At 45.0% G+C, this 18650-nt stretch overlaps 1 protein-coding gene across 1 annotated transcript in view; it reads right to left on the bottom strand.

Moving 5' to 3' along the window:
• FSTL1 (follistatin like 1) overlaps positions 1–18650 on the bottom strand; it is a 53265-nt gene that overhangs the window by 33931 nt on the left and 684 nt on the right. The gene's annotated exons all lie outside the window — the stretch shown is intronic.

Below are 18650 nucleotides of genomic sequence, written 5' to 3'. Positions count from 1 at the left end.
TGACCTCCTCTGAAGGTCCCCTTGAGAAATAGAGGGCAGCTGAGCCAGCTGATTCACAGAAGTCAAGGTGTCACCCTGTGTTATGTGTTGAACAGGTAGCACCCCAATGCCTAAAAGCAGCCTGACACTTCTTATGAAACCGTCTTTTCTGCTGCTAAGAACTTTGCCAGCACTGAACTGCTCAGGTTGAAATTTTTCCATGTCAGGAGTTTGCCTCAGGCTGACTTTTCCTTTTAAAGTGTCAACAGAAAAAGGTCAGTGGTTTCTAAGAACAAGGTTCAGTAAGTTGTTTTGTCCGTGTTCGAGGAATTGTTGTTATGCTCAGAACACAGACTTCAGCTCTTGCACCTCTGCAAGAGCCTGAATTGGGCGGGAGAGTCACCCTGGTGCCTCTTGCTCGAGGGGACATAGCCACATCTCTCAAAGACTGTAGCAATTTTGTATGAATTTGTATTTGCAGAAATCACCAGTTTACACACACCCAGAATGAGCCCTATTCTGGGATTTTAGGATTTCACAGGCAGCTGCTGCTTGGGTCACAGCAAGGAGCAATGAAACAAAAGGCAGGAGACTGTATCTCCCTTGCAAGTTATCAGTCATTACAGCCAACAAGGCTGATGCCAGAAAAAACCAGTAATTTAGGACAAATAGTACAAGGGTGGAGAACTGAATCAGCAGATGGTTTGCATAAAAGAGGCAGGGTCAGGACTGAGACCAGAGAGAGAAGATGGCAGGGAGGTAGGACATAACTACTCCCTGGAGCTACAGCCAGATGTGGGACCTGGATCATGTGGCAGAAGGTTCCAGTGTGTGTTTAACGTTCCCTCAGCAACTGCAGGGTGGGATGCAACTCAGAGGCTGAATGAGTACCAGCAGCAGTCTGAATGCACAGGTCCTACAAACCCTTTGCCTGTGAAGGTGGCTGAGCTACTGCTGTCCCACTGATGAAACTGCTATCCCTCTCAGTCACTCAGCAAGCAAACACTAGATCCAAGAGCCAAGCACACAGGCAGCTCACCCCCTCATCTCTGACCTTGAACTTAGCTTTATATTTGCTCAAAACAAAAGTATAACTCTGTGCTCTTAATGGCACAGAGTCAAGGGTTGCCTCCAAATCTCTAGAGGACGAAAACCACCTGGAAGCGATGGCTTCATTTGCTTGGTTTTGCCTGCATTAAGAGAGATGTAGTAATAGCCTACCTTACAGAGGTTTGACAGCAGCTGAAGTAATTAAGCAGCCAATTAAGCAGCAAAAGCTCTGGTGACTAGTGATAGAACCCGAGGGAATGGCATGCAACTGTGTCAGGGGAGGTTTAGGTTGGATATTAGGAAACAGTTCTTCACTCAGTGGGTGGTTGGGCACTGAACAGGCTCCCCAGGGAAGGGGTCAGAGTACCAAGCCTCTCTGAGCTCTCAGGAAGCGTTGGAAAACACTCTCAGGCACACGGTGAGAACTTAATGGTGTCCTGTGCAGTGTTAGTAGTTAGACTCAATGATCCTTGTGAGTCCCTTCCAAATCAGGAAATTCCACTATTCTGAATGCTCTAATGGGCTGAGATAGATGATGCAGCAGACAGCAAAATGAAATTACAAATGCTCTGTACCAGAGAAGCATACAAACATTGATGAGTGCCAAAGCAACAGCAGCCAGAGCTCATCACTACAGCTCCCAGATGTCTTCCTTTCCAACAGTAGAAGAGCACTCACCTATGGTACTCACTCCTGGAAGGGCCAGGGTCCTTCTGGGCGGCCAGGTCTTGCCAACACAGGGCACAGCCTCCAAGGGGCATTTGCCCTCATCACACAAACAGCAGCCACATAAGCAGCACACATGTCTCAACAGAAATTAATTTTTCATGACAGCTGGAGCTGCAGCACAGTAGATTTACACCTGGAGCTCAGGAGCATGAGATGCAGGGGTATTCAAGGCAAAACAAAGGTGGTAGAGAAAGATGAGTAACAAGGCAATGGCCCACACAGATGTAAACAGTACCTCCACAGCAGCCATTCCTCCCTGAGCAATGAGGGTGATTGTGCCAGACTTTGGGAAATGTCCCAGAAACCTGAAAGTTTATAGTGGCAGCGGAAGCCAAGATCTCTGCACAGACAACAGATCTCCAGTTACCAAAGCCAGTTCAGCTGGCTTAGCGACAGGTTATTTCCATGGGGGTTTTTTTGCTTGCTCATTTAATGATTACTTTTTTCATGTGTCTCTGATTTCCCATGAACAGCAAGAAGCCAGACACCATGAATTTTTGCTAGGCCTCCCTCCCAAATCAGTGGGAGTATCAGTGACACAACTTGCAAACACAACCCTACCCATACTTTCAGCCACTGGGGTTCCCATCCACTAGTCCTTGAATCAGAGGTGACACCACTGATCATCTGAAGTTGGATTCCCATCCTCCTGGGAAGCATACTACAGAAGATTGGCATTCTCCTTTTTACCGTTTGTATCCACCCCTGCATGCCTCCCTCTAAACTTCCCCTCTCGAAGAGAAAAACATCTGATCTGCTTTGGTTTCTCTGTCAGGGCAGAATATTCCTCCAAACAGCCTGACATTCACAGATGCTGGAAATGCTTAGCGATACAGAAAGGAAACAAAAGCCTTCATCCTCACTGGAAACCCAGCCCACAGCACCAGCCTAACACTGCCTGAAAATACTCCCTCTGAACTGAAACAGCTCCACAAAGGGAGTGCAGCAGCCACACTCTCCCTTTGCTGGCAACAATGCAGAAAAGGCTGAGTTCATGTTTCTCCACACCCCCCCTTGTTTGTGGAACTATACAGACACCACAGAGACATCTGGGGCAGGCTGAAACTTGGTGTTTTCCATGCTTTATGTCAAAATCAAATCAAAGACAGGGTAGTACACTTAGTTTGGACATATTTTAAGTTAAACAAGCATAAAATATTTGGCAAACTTCCCTTGCTTAATGCAGTATAAACAATTTTGGTGTTAGACAGAAAATTTCCCATTTAATGAATGCAGTGAGTAACTAAAGAGAAGGTCACACTATTCTTGCAGTCTTAATTAAGCACAGGACAGCCCAGGCTTTTGCTGCAACTTTAGCAAAGTCCATGTGCGATGTTAAGTGGCTCATTTGCAGCCAGGGCTGCACTGGAAGGTGAGAGGAAATATACCTGCAGGACCTTGGGTCTCCTACAGCACCCAAGTGAAAACAAGCACATTTTTGCCGTTACTTTCAGAGGGGAAAAAATGAACTCCAATGGACATAAAACTGAGGCAGACTAAGGGTTTCAGAAGGGAGCCTCTGGCAAACCCAACTGCAGCAGTTTAAGACATTAGCTTGCACAGCTGTCTGCCAGCCCTGGCCGTCCACTTTGTCGGCCAGCCAGAATTTACTGCTCGTCTAATAAAGTCAGCAGAAAGAAATACAAGCCTGTGCCTCAGCCACTACAGTTCACAGCCCAGCGTATTAGACTGAACTGCTGACGATCACTGCTTTTCAGTAACATCTCAGACTCATGGGTGTATATCCAAGGAGGGGAAGAGCAGACAAGAACAGAACAAAATGTCTTCCTTGCTGTGAAAGGCTTAGAAGAGGCTGTCTAAAAAAAGAAAACAGGCAAATAAAGGTGCTAAAGAACTTATGAAAGATGTTTATTCTACAGAAATTGCTGCAGTGTTGCTCTTTTGCATCCTTTGCTGTTGGAAATGCTGCTTTGGCTCTCCACAGCTTGTCCTGGGAAAAGGGAGCTGTAGGCACAAAAGATAAAGCCAGGTCTGGCCAGAGTTATTATCACCACTGCTCATGCCCTCACTAGCCCAGAGCCCACTATTAAGTAGGAGGTAGAACCAGGTATAAGAAAGCCAAGAGTTCTCCCGACCCTAATGCCTGCACTACTGACAGTTCCCTCCCCTTCCCAGGGCTCCACTCCCAGAATGACATCACCTGAATGTATAAGCAGTCTATTTTTATAATTCCTAATGCAACCAGACCCTCTTCTCCTATGCAGAGATGATTCAGTGGTAAAATGCAATGTGCTGAAAGAAATTAAAGTAGGAAATTTAGAAGGGACAATGGGTTTTCTTTTTCAACAAAGATTTAAGAAAACCCAGGAAATTCACACACCCAAAGCATTTATTAAAATGTGTCCTAGAGCTGCCTTTGACTTAAGCACGCCAGGAAATCAGTGGCAGCCTTTCGAATACTGAGAACAAATTCTGAAAGTACATACCATTGTGTATGTGTAGACGTTAATCTCATGTACTGGTTGTCACACTGGCCTTATTGAACAAAGCTACACTAGATGTTACCTGTGCAAATGTGCAGACTGTAAGAATTATATTAATGTAGCGTGATCTGTTTCACCTCACATTTAAAAGGAGCATGTGATACCATAACAATGTCTTGAACCACAATTAACCAATGTAGGTTTTGCAATAACTGAAGGTCTAGTACCATGCAATTAAAGCTTCAGTAAAATAACACTGAACTTTTTAAGTAGAACTTCTTGGTTTGTTTTGCAAAGAAAGCAAATCTTGCTATTCAGCTCCCCAGTAAACTGGGTTAGCTCAGGTTGAAATAAATTAAAAACAAGAAAACAAACAAAACCAAAAATATGTACTCAAAAACCCCCACTATCTAAAGAAGCTCCTTATTGCAGGTCTAACAGCCCTTTTAGGAGAAAGCTTGCAAAGCTTGTCCCAGTCCTTTCCTGCCAAACACCCAGAGCCTGTGAGGGTGCAGGCACCTCAGGTCAGATGCACAGGTGAGATACTCACTCTAGAAGGTTATCTGGCTGAGCAGAAGGGATGGTATATGTGTGCTCTTTTAGCCTAAGGCAAAAGCAAGATATGATAAATAATAGCTGGCAATGAAAGATTTACTGCAAACACAACACCTAACAACTCCATCACATCCTATGCAAATCCAGCTGCTGGCTCTAAGTACCAACTTGTGTTTTAAGTGCTTTAGCACTTATATGGCCTGAGTCACTTCAGTGCAGTAACTCAGAAGAAAACAGCCCTGACCTAAGAGAGACTAAGTATCGTGCAGTGAACATGAGTGTCTACCCCAGTTGTGCTCATCTTTAAGAGCCTGTCACTCACGGAGACTTGACACCAACCCTCACTTACCATGTAAGCCACAAAACCCTTACCCATGCAAATATTACTTGCTCGTGCGTTTGGCAACCCTGACACTGTGAAACCCATGTACAAACACAGCCTAGTCCTAGCAGTGAACCTTTACACAAGAAGCCTTTAATGTTTCGGTCAGCAACATGAAGTCCAGGGTGCAGATGAAAATCAAGTCTCTAAAAGGGACACTGTTTGTGGCAGTTTCCTTCTTCCCTTGAAGAATAAATACCCACTCTACAGCAAAGGTATCCAAACTGGCTGCGAAGCAGCCCCTGACATGTTGCAGCTCACTGCTTCATCTACCATGATAAAGCTGCCCTGAGTTTAGTTATCAGTGCACAGCGTGCCATAAGCAATGCAGGACATGCTCTGTGACCTGTCCCTGCTGCATGATGGCAAGTTCAGCCAAGGCTGCAGCAATGTCTCTGGTAACACAGCACTTCAGCTGCCCAAGTTTAATCTTCAAAGTTCTTTGCTATAGCAAAACACAGCTGACTTTCATGAGGCTCATGTCTTCCAAAACAGCAGGATGTCAGCACAACCCTGCCATAAGGACCCTGTTATTTCAGTCACATCAACGTCCCATTAAATCTTGTTTTTCCTTCGCTTTCTTGTATGTCGTCACACTAAGCAACAGTTCATAAGACACATGCTCTACTTCTGTGTGTGGACTTCACTGTGTTTCTTCTTCTTACCTGAGTTTTGTATCTTCATCTGAGCCAAGACATAATTCCTCTCCTTCCCACTTCCCTGTCGGAAACCATGCAACTGCAGAGATCAGACTACGCTAACACTGGGACAGCAGCCAGCAGTACGTGGTGTGCCTGGCTTTAAACAGCTAAATCCTATAAAAAATAATGATACAACTATGGGCATTCCTCCCTGAGACATCCTAATGCTTTCAACAACCTCTTAGGAACACATAATGCTGCTGAATGGGACAGAGGCTGAAAGGAACTAATTTGGGGCTCCTGGTCCTTACTGTGTGAACACGTTTTGGCTGAATAAACAGGTCTGAAAACTGAGATAGTTGTATGCACATTCTCCACTGCTGTATGACATAGCTGCTCCCTGAAAGCAGGCATGAACTGCACTGCACTATCACCTAAATGCAGTCACAGGGTGGAAACCTCTCCTTAAGGAATCTCATGCACTGACATAGGAACAGGAAAATTCTTGGGTTCCATCGAAACACCTACCTTGAGGTGCGTGGGCCCCGACTGCTATCACCATTTAGGAGACTAACTCTCCCACTCTCTATGAACCTTACATATATTATATGTCTTCAGCACCTTGGGTTTCAGTGCTTATCCAATACCACACAGGAAGCCTATGGGAAGCAAAACTGAGCCTTGCAAGTCCTGCTAGGTAAAGCCCCTCCTCACCCTTCTGCCAACTACAGTGGGTTCAAGAAACCACCCTGCCCATGCACTGCATGAGTATGAGTGAGGACACAAGGCCCTTCTCACAGAATAAACTGATGGATTCTTCTGTATCCATGCCTTCAGCCATGGTATCCTGTGTCCTTGAGTACATAACCTAATGCCCTCTGGAGTCTGCCTCTGCAACAAATGAACACTTGACAAGCTGCCCATCTCAGCAGAGGACCATGGGCAAGTGTCCTGTGGGAATGTGGAAATCTCCCCCTTGCCTCCTGTCTGCTGCTGGAGGCTCTGAAGGAGAGGTTTAGTATGATAGGAATGATGGGGATAGAACACAGCTTCTCTGAAAATGCATTAATGCTCTCCCACATCCAAAACCCAGAACAGCCAGGCTTCTCTCACAGAAACTGCAGGGGGCCTGATGGGGTAGAGAGGAAGGCACCTCCTTTCTCCCCTCCATGAAATGTTTTATCTCATGCCTGTGTAAAGATAAAAAATTAAAAAATATGTTCCCTCTCCTTTCCATCAGCAAGTTATTCTGGGGGTAGAGTTCAGTGTTCAGCTGCCTAAGGGCAGAGGAAAAAGATGAGGGAGCACAAAGATAAAGCAGTACAGGAGGTGCTCACTTTTTTCCAGGGCAGCTCATGGGCAGAGTGACTCACACTGCTCTGTAACCACTCCTTTAGATGCATGTTTCAAGGCAGTTTGGCTACAAGGGTAAAAATCATAGCCCCAAGAAACACAGGGCTTTGTTGCCTCTTGCCAGGCTTTTATTAAAAATGAGTTTCAAGTTCATAGCAGAGCACAGGGTGAAAACATCATCACAGGAGAGAGAACTACGTCCTCTCATCACTGACAGAAAAAAAGGAGTTCCAACTAGCTTGCCCGCAGAAAAAGTGCACGAGCTTTCTTTATCCAGTTGCTCTGCCACCCAGTTAAGGCTGCCATGCAGGAAGATGCCTTAAAGCTATGAAAGCACAGATATTCAGCCTAGCACATTTGGTTGGTCTTCCTGAGGTGAGAACTGGAAGGGACCTGGGAACAAGAAATGCGAAGATCCTTCTACTTTCTCTCAGAGAAGAAAAAATTCCAACATCCCTATTAAAAGGCAAAGGTGGAAATGGAAAGAGAAACAAAAAAGGGGTATTTTAATAACCCCTGTGTGTTTATTATGCCTTTTTAGTATGGAAGGTTCTCAAGGACCAAGTCAAGATCCAGCCCAGTATGTGACAAATTGTTCAACAACATCTGAGAAGAGAGTCCATGCCCCTGGGACAGCAAGCAAGATCTGCTCTTGGAAGAAATTCGTAATTTATAGTGCCTATATTTACAGATTCCCAGTAACAAGTACATGGATATGCCCTGTCATCACATGGTGAGGGAGCACTAACAGGCTGGGAAAGGGGATACACTGTGCGGAGATTCAGTACTGAACAAGAGATTAGGAAATGTACCTTACCACGGGATGGCTTGAGCAGCTCAGACTGTTTAGTTTGCCACAGACAAATCCAGAACAGTCCTTGTGCAGACCACAGTTACAGCAGTGGGGAACAGACACATGGTATTAAAGGCATCTTCTGTTTAGTGGATTAAACAGAAGATTTAGCATCTGGAGATGAAAACTAGAAAAATACAAGCCAGAAATGAGGTGTAACAGCAAGTGTGTAATTAACCACTGCAACAACATACCAAACATGGTGGTATTTTCCATTTGTGGTAATTACTTAATCAAGACTAGATGTTTTTTTAAGGTACATTTTGGAGTCCAGAGCAAATGGAATTAATAAAAAAGCTAGACATATGGGTTGTATTATGCAGGAGGGCAGAATTAAAGCACAGTAGATCTTTCTGGCCTCACCATCTACTAATCTGTAGGGAAAATTGCCCCTTTTAGTGTCAGTGGAAATGATAGACAGCCATATTTTTAGTGACAAGACATGCTGATGTTTATATGAAATAGTAATAATGATATGTTGTGTTACACCCACACCTCCAATCTAAAATTCTCTAAGCTCTTTACCATCACTGTCACCAAGCCTGACAACTCACTGGCTGATAAATTGGCATTATCATCCCCCTTTCATCCAGCTTGTGCTTTTTCAGTGTTGCTAATCATCTGCTTACCATTTACATGGGAAACAGTACACTTGGGCTACCTGTCATCTTGAGCACCTACTTTTAGGCCTCTTGATGAGCAGACGGTCACTTGGGTGCCTTGCAGAAGGTCTCAGGGTGGAAAGCAGCTCAGCACTCAGAGCTGCCCAGCAGCTGCCCTACTCTGAATGCTCATCCCCAGTACATACTTTACAGCACCCAAAAAACTCTGTATAACCTCCCTAGAAAAATTCCACTAGCAAAGTACTTTTTAAGACCAGAAGTCAGCAATTAAATTGTTAAAAAAAAAGAAAGAATGCTTCCTAGTTGTTCTAACAAACATCTTCATATATGACAGACACACACCAAAAAAAAAAAAAAAAGAAAAAAAGAGAGTAATTTCCATTAGTTTCCATGACAACCAATGGAAATCGCTAAGCCATCTTCTCTCCCTTATCAACCTTTGGCAGACCTGTCAGGCAAAGCAAGGGACTATGCCCTGTGTCAGATTCTCTGCTTAACTAGAGCACAGGAAAATCTGCAATGCCATAATGTCAAGTGCTCCCCTTACAGCTCAACTCCAGTTTGACTCCTCTGAGATACCGATGGAGATGCTTACTGCCCCCCTCCAAGAGCAAATACACTCCAGAAAGGCAAACTGTTGAGGAATATTTTAATAGCACAGACCACAGTGTGTTATTAGAAACCTGTGTGCACAACCCTGCCTACGGAGAGGGAAACGGGGCCCCTGCATCCTTGAGCCTGCTTCAAGAAGAGCAGTAAACAATAAGGTATGCAGCAGCTGCTAGAGAAAGCAGGCAGAAACAGTGATACAGAGGGACATGGTTTAGAAAGAAGTACCAATCAAGTTGTGTTGTAAAGCAAGCAAACCCTAGCTATTAGCCAATAATATTCCTGCACTATTCATGTATTCAAGAAGTACGTGATAAAGTGTGTGTGTTTTGGTAAATAAAGTTTAGAGCACTGACGATACTTCTGAGAAGGTCACGTCTTTGACTCTGTCACTGGAACTCCAGGGCTCTAACGACCTTTTTTCTATAGCAATCCTCACTGGAACATCCCAGCTCTCCCACATTATGCCCTGACTCTTTCTTTCTCTGGCTCCATCAAAGATTCAACCATCTGCTCCTACTTGTGGGCCATTGGCTCACACCTTAAATGGCACATATGAGCCATTTTTTCACATCTTTACTGCATGGCAGTATCACACAGCAGTTCTGGTCTGCATTTTGTCCCCGTTTTTCTTACTATTTTTAGAATTGTAGATAAGGACAACAACCCTCTGCAATACCTGCTGCACCGTCTACACAAGAGCTTTTAAACTTTTCTTAACAGGAACACATTCAGCTTCATAAACCCTTCTGAGGCACAGGACATTCATCATCCTTGTTTTACAGATGTGAGCACTGCAGCTTAGAGGAATGAGGTTCCTTGCCCAAATCATGACATAATGCTAAGACTGAGAACAAATAGGTCTGGAAAGAAGAGTCTGCTTGCATTTTCTTGATGCCTACATGCTCTGAAGGTGTTTGAACCACCACACATGCTCAGAGGCTCCTGCAGTTCCTCCAGTCTGCCAAAACACCCAGCAAATAAATATAAACCTAAAAAAAGCTCCCAAATCCAAGTAGTTGTCTCTATTTAGTGATAGTTTACTGTTGACTTTGCATCTGCAGCCAGGATGGCCTAACTCACCCCAGCATCTAGACATGAGCTGCTGCACTGCAGAAGAGCTTGGCAGTGATTTGTGAGGAAGTATTAATGCTCAGCTGTTCTCCCATCTCTTTGGTTTTCATGTGCACAAAGTTAGGAGCAGCCCAGACACTGCACTGGCATCATGTGGTTTCAAGCTATTCATATACCACAGCCAGAGTCAACACTCACCCAGTAACATACAAAATCCCCAAATAATCCACATGGATTGCAATCGATTGCATCCTTCATTCTCCCAGCCCAGGTCTGGGTTGCAAGAGTTACCAGCAAGTCACTCTGTACCCAGGCTGAGAACAGTGGCTCTGTGTGCTCACAAGGTGTAACGCACCATGTTCTGTGCCCCATGATTAGCCAGGCTGTGGGGCAGTTTCCTCACAACACCCTCCTGGGGGACTGCATACAGCTCTGAGCACAGAGAGGAGAGGACAGATCACAAAGTCCAAAGCTGAGCAACAATAAATTGTTCTACAAACTTGCTTCCCACAGAGTCCTGTCTTGAGGCTGATGGCATTTAGTGGCTATGAAGGTATGAACTACAAATGATGGGGACACTCGCAAATAGTTTCTATGGTCTGCAGTAAAAGCTGATCTCATGCTCAGCTTTTCCCTTGGGTAGGGCAGTAACCACTGTACCACTGTGCATAATTTTACAAAACTTAGAGGAACATAGTATCTTGTAGGAAATTAATATACCTCACTAAACATTGCTGAAACTGGTTGTTTGGTTTAAAAAGGAATTTGAGAAGGTTGAAAGGTAACAACAAACACAGAATAAGATCATGCACATTTCTGTTTCCTTTCCTGATTTGTCAGGAGGAAGGGAGCTACAAGGAAACAGAGAGGTGGGCTAAGCATGGAGTGGAGCTGAGGGGCCCCATAAACTGGCTGTGTGTACAAGGTGGAGATAACTGCATGGGTGAGGTAATGATTATCATTGAACATGGGGGGTGTAATTAGGACCGCTGGGACAGAATAAAAAGATTAATGGTCTACTTGCTCACAGAAGAGGACTGTGAAGATAAACTTGCTAACTTTGAGATACTCCAGAGCATGCTATCATTTCTCACAGAACAAGAAGGGGGCATCACTTATCAGGAATGTGCAAAAGTGGATTTGACAAGACACTAATGGCTGTAGTTTGTACAAGCAGCTACTAATCCCAGGGCATGCAGTGATACCCTGCAGAGGAAACTGACTGTTTTTCTGAAAAAGTAAAGAATAAAAAAGTACTCTCTTCTTAACCTACTCCTCCTTATCCTTACTTGTCATCCTCTACCAATGGATCCAAACCCCAATTCCCAGGATGTGAGAAAAGGAGCTTTGTGAGAAATGGAGCCTCTATTGCAACCTGCCTTCTCTGTCATCCATCCACAGGGCAATTGGAGAAGGGGAGCACTGCCTGAAGAAGATTAGGCTGACACTACTCATGTGGCATTCATTGTCTTAGGGCTGGAATACCCCAGAGCCTGCATCATGTGGAGTAAACACGCTGCCCTCAGAGGAATGCCGCAGCTTCTCTGCCAAGTTGCAGAGGATGCCTTCGACATGAATGCTTGGTCCTGTGCCACCTTCATCTTCCAGAGCCCTGGGTTTGAATGCACGAGCTGCAGACCAGAGCTGGGTCACAACCTTTATGGTTATCCCTGAGGAATTTTACTCACCCAGACAACTAAATGATCCAGACATTGCAAAAATTCCCCGATGAAATCGCTTCCTCCTACATATAGGAAATGAGACAATTCCAATCCCTCATACTTAAGCTTCCTCTAACATAAACACGAAAAAGCAGCCAAAATGCAGGAGGGAAAAGAAAGTCCCAGAGCAGCAAGAAGTACATATGTATGCAAAGAGTTACATCATGCAGAAGGAAAGCTCTTGGCTTTGGGCTACAATTACCAGCACTTAAATAGCAGGGGCTGCTCTAGCACAGAGGGCACCTCTCCAGGAATGGCCCTCCAGATCGATTCATTGTTGGGAAAATGGCAACAGGCTCTGCTGTCAAAACCACCCCTGGACAACACAGTGCCTGAGGCCAACTTGGAAATTGCCCAGTGCCTGCCAAATGCCCGTGCTGGTGGATGGACAGAAATTCCTCATTCTGCCCCTCTGACACTCAAGCCCCAAAGTATCTTGCCCTGGCAGCAGAGCCACAAGGGAAAAGCAGCCAAGGATAGTGTCTCTGATGGCAGAAGGCACACCCAACCCATGGTGTGGACTCCTGCTTAAGTCAAGGTTCACCAGTACATCTCTTGATGATAGCAGGTACCTTTACCAGCCCATCCCTGTCACTCCACTTCTGCTTCTCTCCTATCCAAGAATTCACCATCCTCTTCTTCCCTCCCCTGACTTGGAAGACTTAAGACCATCTCAGAGCTGAGTCATTCTCCTGCCACACGTACCTCTGCAGCAAGTCTTTCCATGATCTCACAGACATGGAAATAAAGAGGTTGTTTCTGTCTACAAACAATCTTTGAAGCTATCACTATTTCTTGAAAACTTTCATTGCACGGGAAAAGCTGATGAAGCTTTGGAAGCTCCACCAGCATTCATATTCCCAAGATCCTGTCTCAGGACTCTAAGCCAGGAGCAGGAATGGGATCCGAAGGGACAGGTACTGGCTAGGGACAACCATCAGTGGGTGCCAAATGCTGTCCAAGAGTCCTTCCATGCTTGGAGTATAAGGCGTGCAAATCCTTTCCAATGAAACCCAGCTACTTTGTCTTGATGTTTTTATCTGTTTCTCTCCACTGTTCCTTCAAGATGGTTTGATACTCTTTGCATTGCAAAACAGAAGGGAAGGATAAAGGATATAGAACAATAAGAACAGCTGGTTACTATGGGGTCCCTTACACGATGTTAAGGTATTTTGAGAAAGTGCTTAGAGGTCCATCTCTGGGACAGCAGTCAACAAGGTACAGCCAAGGGAAACGCTGTACAGCCAGCCATCCTGCAATGCCCACACAGAGGTGAATGGGTTCAAACAGCTATTCCCTCTCGAACTCCTGAGTTTCCTACTGCATTCGGTGTTTGCCTCAGGAGCACAGAACTGGCACCATCTCCCCAGTGAGACAAAACCCAGATTCCAGTCTTCAAGCAGTGTTTAATTTCCCCGGAATATTTTGTTAGCTGTCCAACAGGAGAAGTGTGGGATCCACCTACACCTAAACCCAATGAGATACCAAACCCCTCCCCAATCATCCACCCCAAATCCCTTGTTCTTTCCAAATACATTAATCCAAGAGGAGCCTCCAATTTGTTTCCAGGATACAGATACCTCTTGATGCACTCCAAACAAGGTGCAGATGTCTCCAATAAATTCCATATTTGCAGACTGGAGCACGAGCTTGCTTTTCTTCAACTCTCACAGGCAACCTACATCTACACCATTGCGCCAGGCAACCACAGGGCTCACGTCAAAACCAAGAGGTACAATGTAATAAGTGAGAAAACTAAGGCACAAAGTGGGTAGTAAGATTTCACAGCAATTTGTATGAACTTCACTTCTAGGTAGCCAGTTGACAAGGCAGAGAAGGGACAGTCACTCACAGCTGCTGGGTGGTGTCGCCAGCGCAGACCAGAAATGAAGCACACTTGAGAACAAGTAGCAAGAAAATGCCACATAGTCGCTGCTTGTGCTACAGTTATCTGTGCTTTAACAGAGCATCAAAGCCTCCAGACCTGTTTATCTGCATTTGTTTATTTACTGACTAGGAATTGCAACCAGAGCCCCATGGTTGAGAGCAAATATGCCCCTGCTCTAACTAGCTCATACTTAACTCTGTACACTAGTGGCAAAATCTACAACCCCAGGTAAAGTAAAGATGTTTATAACCCGTTGCCCACAACCTAGATGCAGCTCTGGAAGGAAGTATGCCTCACAGCACAACAGCAGTCTGCTCTTTTCATTTGCTATATCAGAGACAACACTGCAAGAGATAAATCTCTCCAAGGAATTGCTGGTTATTCACACATTAGCATTGCTACCATAGCAGAGCAGAAGCCAACCTCCCTGCAAAGACAGATGCAACACAGCTAAACAGGCCGTTTCTGGGAAACAATCTCATATAGCTCACAGGATATGTGGCAGAAACACAGCCTGGTTAATGGGAGACTCGTAAGTCCAGGAAGACACATCTGGCTGAGATTTGTGACAAACTCTCTTCTGCACAAAGAGAAACATCCCCCAGCTCATGCAACATCACACAAGAAAGATCAAAGGTGTCCCTGTGCCTCCTGATGGGTAAGCAGCTGTACCAACAACAGCAGCTGGAAAATGCAACAGGAGAGTCAGCCAGTCCCTTCCTCCTGTGCTGGGAGCAGAGCTGCCTCCTCGACAGCCCCAGCAGCAGCCCCCTGTTAATTACCGGCAAGGAATTTGCACTCTGGCAGATAAAGTCACTGACCCAGCCACTGGTGCGTTTGCACAAAAGCAGCTCGGGTCTGACAGCAGCTCCATCTGAGAAGCAGCACCAGGGCGCCATGCACATGTATGTGCTACACAACATCACCTCTGCCTCAGGGCCTGTGCCACACATGGTGCTGCTCAGAGGTTATGGTTCCTTCAAAACAGACAGGGAGGTTGTATAAGCACTCACATACAGGGCATTTGGACAGGGACTTCAGCACAACATAAGGTGCCTCAGACAGAATGGCTTGGTTCGTCTCCCAGACTCCAATCCCTGGAACCATCTGCAGCACAGCAGCTGCCTGACAGCACAGCGTGCACCTTAAAAAATAAGCTTTGTGCAGATGAGCCTTTGCTGTGTTTCCAGAGTAGAAGCACTTCTTCCCTGCCTCCCCATTTGAAATATCCTTATCAACCTGAGACACAACTCTAGCAACGCCTGGTCTGGCACTCAAGGGAAGGATTTAAAGGAGAAAGACACCTATCACTCCAAAACCACCACAAGGAAAAAAAATGGATGCAATTTTTCCTTCCACTGAAGATACCTTGCTAAACTAAGGAAGTTAGTTTTATTATATTAATGTGTTACTGCTGGGTTTTATTGCGCAAGGCAAGTCATATTAAAACCAGCCTGAATTAGTCTTATGACTGGCACCACACTGTCTTTGCCAAATTATCAGTGAAAGGAGGACTGAACTATCCACAAAGTCTGTATCACTTAATTCCAAAGGCAAATGGATACTGCTTAAAATGATGGCTTCAGGGCTAAGTACAGCTATGCAATTACATCAGGATCTCAGCTTTAATTTTTTCAGTTTCATTTGTTAGGACAGCAGTTTTTAGGTTTTCTCCACTGCAAAAATGTGGGAAAAATTTAACCAAAGCAAGCTGATGATGCTGGCTGTGTGAACAGCCCCATGGGAGGAAGTACATCAGGTCCTGGTTCAGAAGACCAGCTGAATTCCCAGCTCCATCTTCCCTGGTGTGCACAAGCACTCTGGAGACAAAGTGGCACAGGCCTTGGAAAGGGTCAAGTGTTGCCCTCCTTACATGAAAGAACAGTCAAATCAGATTGAGAGGAAGCACTTAGGTGAGTTAAGCAAACAGAAATCCTTGCCTTTTCTCTCCTGTCTAACATCCCTTTTCAGATTTTCACAAGGAAAAATTCACCAAGGGAAATGGAGGTGGGGTTAAAAAAATTCATCCCAGAGCTACAACAGACATAGACAATACAAACACCACGCTATTAGAAAAGGTTACAAATGTGTCTCTAGATGCTCATCATCACTTTGTTACTTGGGGGTTACAGCCCCTCAAACCTGTCATTAGACCTCCTTGCAAGAGGAGACTCACTAGCCCTCCTCCTCTAGACCTTTTCAGTCAAAATGAGACAAGTCAGTTTAAACTGTTAACACAACTCTTTCCAAAGACTGGCTCATTTGGCCAGAAATGGGTTAAGGATAGTTCAGGAGAACAGCTACAGGTCCCAGAGATTAATCTGAATGGTCACAAAACTGGCAAGAAGCAAAGGGCAGGCCAGGTCAGTGACCTCTTGGCAAGGCTGGGTTCAAGAAAAGACTCCTGTCAACAGCCCACACCAACATACTCATGCTGGCATAAACATCTTTGCTAACACCTAAAATTCACACTGAAGTAATTTTCTTGATGATTCTGACTCAGGTTTAGGCCAAAATGAAAAAAAAATAGAAACCCTTGCTCTTATTTTGAAATAAGTATCCTGGTGGGACATAGAATAATGCTGGTATAGGTACAGTGGTATAAGACCCGTGCCATTGGTCCCAAATGTCGCCCTTTAGACCTTATGGATATAGGCAAACAGTGACTGGACTCCTCTCCAATGTCAACTAGGTAACTTACTCCAGCAGGATGTGAACAACTGATTAACTTTTAATACATTCAACAGACGTTTCAAGCCTCTCCCTTTTCCTCTATCGTGATGGACGCTTCCCAAAAATCACTCCATCTGCTTTGGGAGCCCAAGTTGAGAACATGAGCAACTTCATGTCTGTGGCATCCCTGTTAATATGAGTGAAGGGCCAGCTCATTGAGCCTAACTCAGGAAGAGAGAGATAAAGAGGGCTGTCTGAAGCTGGTGGCTGGCTTCCATCCGAGGAACACAGTTCACCGTCTATTGCTCTTGTGACTATTACTGAACTGGGCCAAGAAAAGCTCCCAAGTTTTGGCACGTCTCAGATTTTCCAGTCTGCACAAAGTCATGCCAGGAACATTTACTGAAGCAATTTCTTTCTTTAAAGACTCTAATTATGCACCTAACAATGTTGTAGAAATGAGTGTTGTACAAAAACCCCAGTACAGCTCAGATACAGTTTTGCCGACAAAAGGATTTAGAAGCTTAAGGCTCAGTGTTACTCTGAACATACTGAAAGGCACAAAATGCAAGCTGCAGCAGGAACAGAAGGAACAGAGTGGTTATCACTTCCAAAATCTGGAAAGGGAAAACCACCCAAGAAAATGCTACACTACTCTTTCTGAATGGCAGTGATGCAGAGAGCGGTAACAAGAAACATTTAAAAGAGGGCAACCATAGAAGCTGTCTCTGAATTCCAAGTTACTCACCTTCAAGGACAGCCCATTCCCTAGAAAATGAGAAGGTCCAGACATCCCAGAGAATGAGATGATACCCGTAAGTGAACTGATGTTCACCACTTGGCAGCTACCAGCAAGGAGGAATCAAACTGAATCCCAGAACAAAAGCTGCCTGAAGTGTCAGCTTGCTCTGAAATCAAACCCAGATCTCAGTCATCACTCTCAAGTTTTGCTGAACTTTTAGACTGGAATCAAACCAAAACGTTCACTGGTTTGCTGCATGGACCATTACCTCTGAAGCCAGTCAAATTATTCATTTATTCACACAAGCGTGAACCGGTCTTTAAAATCAGATTTTGAACAAGATGGCTCTACATTTTTCTTACTCTCAGTTTGCAGGTGAGGCACAGAAACACGACAGTACTTACATCTGGGAAGCTATCCAGGTACTCCAAATTAGAGTATATTAAGCAAAAAGCATGATTTAGCACTTCAACCATTAACATAATGTTAGTGACACCAGTGAAATCACAATCCAGGGCCAAACACATCTTGGCTATGTTTCTCTGGGTTACTCATCCCAGAAGGCTTTACTCAGACCACTGCCATCACTACTTAGCTGTTACTATCTTTCATCTTATGGCTGCACTGCTGTGCACTTCCTTCCTGCAGAGGTTTTGCTGTATATTGACCTGAACTGCTTAAGGTTTATTTAGGGTTCCTAAGAAAATGAATAAACACAATTTGGCTTTTCCAGGACAGTGTTGGAGAGGATGCATGGAAATGCTCACTACATAAGTATGACACTGTTTGAGAAGAAACTGTATTGCAAAATTATCATGTACAGGCAGATGTGAAACGCTAGTCCGTACTACAGCTCAGTTCCACTCCCTTTGGTTTTCAAGGCAGTTGTGACTAGAGCTTGCAACCACCCTGTGTCACCTCTGCTCCTCACCTGGCAGTCGTGGGGAGTTCACTGAAGAGCTTTGCTTATGGAAACAGCAACAGCGATGAGCTCCATCCTAAACCCCACTCTTTGTCATAACCCAGGGAGCACAGTCCACAGGTGGGAGGCAGAAAAAGAGGGAATCAGATGTGTTATGCATTTTTTTGCGCAGAGCCAAACTGTGATGCTCTAGGGTGGGTCTTGCCATCTGGGAGAAATATGTAGGGAGAAAAAATGCAAGCAAGGAAGACGAGCCACCCCCCGAGCAGGACCGCTTCCCTCCGAAGACAGGCTCGGCCTCCCTCCCCAGCCCAGCTTGAGTTCATTTTCCTCAAATCACTTCCACATTTCCTCTGCCGTAATTATCAAATATTTTGTTTCTGACTTCACTTTTTAGGGAGGCCGCCGCAAC

This window comes from Pithys albifrons, chromosome 1 (assembly GCF_047495875.1).
Source record: "Pithys albifrons albifrons isolate INPA30051 chromosome 1, PitAlb_v1, whole genome shotgun sequence".
NCBI lineage: Eukaryota > Metazoa > Chordata > Aves > Passeriformes > Thamnophilidae > Pithys > Pithys albifrons.
The sequence above is the reverse complement of the archived record's forward strand: the minus strand, read 5'-3'. Positions and strand labels throughout refer to the sequence as shown.